The following is a 2,603-nucleotide window of genomic DNA, read 5'->3' on the forward strand; positions in this document are numbered from 1 at the left end:
CATGATAAAAAAGTGTTCACAGATCTCGAAATGTCAATAAATATACAACACAATCTTTAGTGTGCGCTTAGCTAAGAAACTCACAACATTGCCATCCTGAAGTATAACGGACCAACACACAAAACTGTGTGTAACCATAAACGTTTATAGCCTGGTTAATACATTTTTGTGAGAATTACTCATAAACACGGATGGCAAAAACCAATAACAAAAGCCTGACTGACGTCATCATCGTTCAATCTATAGGTCATAATTTTATCAGCTTTGTATATGGATATGTTTAAACATTCATAAACAAAGCAGCAAGTTTACATATGGATAGAATGAGCTTCGCAAAGAAGCTCACAACATTGCCATCCGGAAGTATAATGAACCAAGACACAAACCTGGGTGTAACCATGAACGTTAATAGGTAGGTTAATACACTTTAGTGAGAATTAGTCATAAACGCGGATGGCAAAAAGCAATAACAAAGACTTGAGTTACTTCAACTTCGAACTATCTATATTATGAAATACCTGTTCATTGAAGAGAACAGCAACAAATCTATGTGTTTTTTTGATATGACACTCGCTTTCGGATCGGAAGGTCCTTGGTTGGAGCCTCGCTCGGCGCAAAGTTCAGTCCTCGGAAAAGACTTTTACTCACATTCTCTCATCGTGCTCAGGTGTAAAATGAGAGTCTGGCCTGGAACAGCGTTGTCTTTGTTGGAAAAAAAATGTATTATCGCTGAACAGGCGTCATGTCTCGTTCTTTATGTTACGTGTTGTTGTTGGTCAGGAACATTTGTAAAGCGCTTTGAGCAATTTTATTGGATATTGCGCTAGATAAAATCTCAATTTTAATCATGTGATCGATGACTCAATTGGACCAAAGGCTGAATGTAGATGGTGTCGGTGTAGGGAATCATTGAGACCTGCAGCTGAGACGGTGGGTCACCGATTAAAAAAACAAAACACTCGTGCTTTTTTATAGCGCAATATCCACTAAACGTGCTCAAAGCGCTTTACAAGGTTAGCCTGACCATCAGCGACATTTAACATGTAGAACGAGACACGACGCCTGTTAGGCGATATTACAATTTTTTTTGTGTGTGACAGGGACAACGCTTTTACCGCCTGACTACGGCGAGAGAATGTGAATAAAGAACCTTTTCCAATGACTCAACAATGCGCCGAACGAGGCTCGAACCAGACTGATCCGGAAAGGAGATTTTTTTACCACAAGCCCATAACCGCATTAATGAAAATCTTTTCCCTCTCAGTTTTTTAGGGCTTGGGACGATGAACATTGAAGTTGAAGGTGGGGGGGGGGGGGGGGGGGGGGGGGATTCTAGATATTTAGCTTTGGAGATGGAATATTTATAATATTATTTCTAGCTTTTCAATATTGAAAACTGAGTTGGTTTAGTGTTTAAATTAGATTGTTTGAATTATTGGTCTTTCAATGTTTTAGGTTGATTTTAAAAAGATTTAGCCCCAAACAATTTGCCAATGGGGCGGATTGGACCTGGGGAAGAAAAGAAATGATGAGTGGTTTCAGGAATTAGTATATTTTATGACTTTAAAAGAAAAAAAAGAGACAACAACAACAAACAAAAATTACAGACAAAAAAAGCTTTTAAAACACATTTTTTTAGAAAGACAACCACTGGCTGGACAGAATGATTTTTTTTCTTTTTATTATTTTTGTTTTTTGTTTTTTTTGTTTTTTGTTTTTTGTTTTTTTTTTTTTTTTGTTTGGGTTTTTTGTGTTATTTTGCATTTTTTTATAATCAGCATAAATTTCTAACTCTATAGGGATATTGGTGTGACTCCGTATCTCAGTGGTAGTACTGTCAGAAAGTCAAGCGATTTCAAGTCTGGTCAGTTGCCGGATGGGTGAAGATTTTCGTGAAAAAGTTTAGTTTAGACGCCGTATTGTTGTGTTGTGTTTTTTGGTAATTCACTTTACACGCACTTGACTCAGGTGTGAATGGGTATATGACTATAGACAATGACGGATATTGTAAGAGTGTTTTTGTAGAAAAGGACTAGACTAGTACTGTAATAAAAAAGGAAAATGGTTCAATAAGGCCTGGTAGTGGAATGAATAAAACATTGTGAAGTGCATTGAACATAGTAAATTTATAGAAATGAGCTATATGTTTATATTTTTAATGAACTTTTTAAAAACGACATATGAGAAAATAGGTACATGAAAAAATAGAAAATGTAATATTTATAGTTTATTAAAGAGAGCGCGTCTCAGCCGGGCAGGCTAACGTACGGTCTTTGCTTGTTTCCCGGAAGGTACCGATTCGAACACCCGCCGCTGCGTGTGTGTCCCTCGCCTTAAATCAATTTGGGCACTGCATGGGGGACGCCTGGGTTGTTCCAGTCTTCCCTTGGAATTGACGATAAAGACAAATTCCCCCTATTGGATAAATGAATAGAATTTTATTTATTTGCCCTGTAGAAAATGTATGTTTAGGGTAAGATAGCCTGTAAGTTAGATACCGTCTTTTTTAATTTAACCTCCCCACTGCAAGATTTGAAAAACGTCGGCTAGGATTCCATGAAGGATCTGATTATTTTTCAAACAAGATGTTGATGTCAACAGGA

This window comes from Berghia stephanieae, chromosome 11 (assembly GCF_034508935.2).
Source record: "Berghia stephanieae isolate SIO BIC M18660-M18661 chromosome 11, UCSD_Bste_1.3, whole genome shotgun sequence".
NCBI classification, from domain to species: Eukaryota; Metazoa; Mollusca; class Gastropoda; order Nudibranchia; family Aeolidiidae; genus Berghia; species Berghia stephanieae.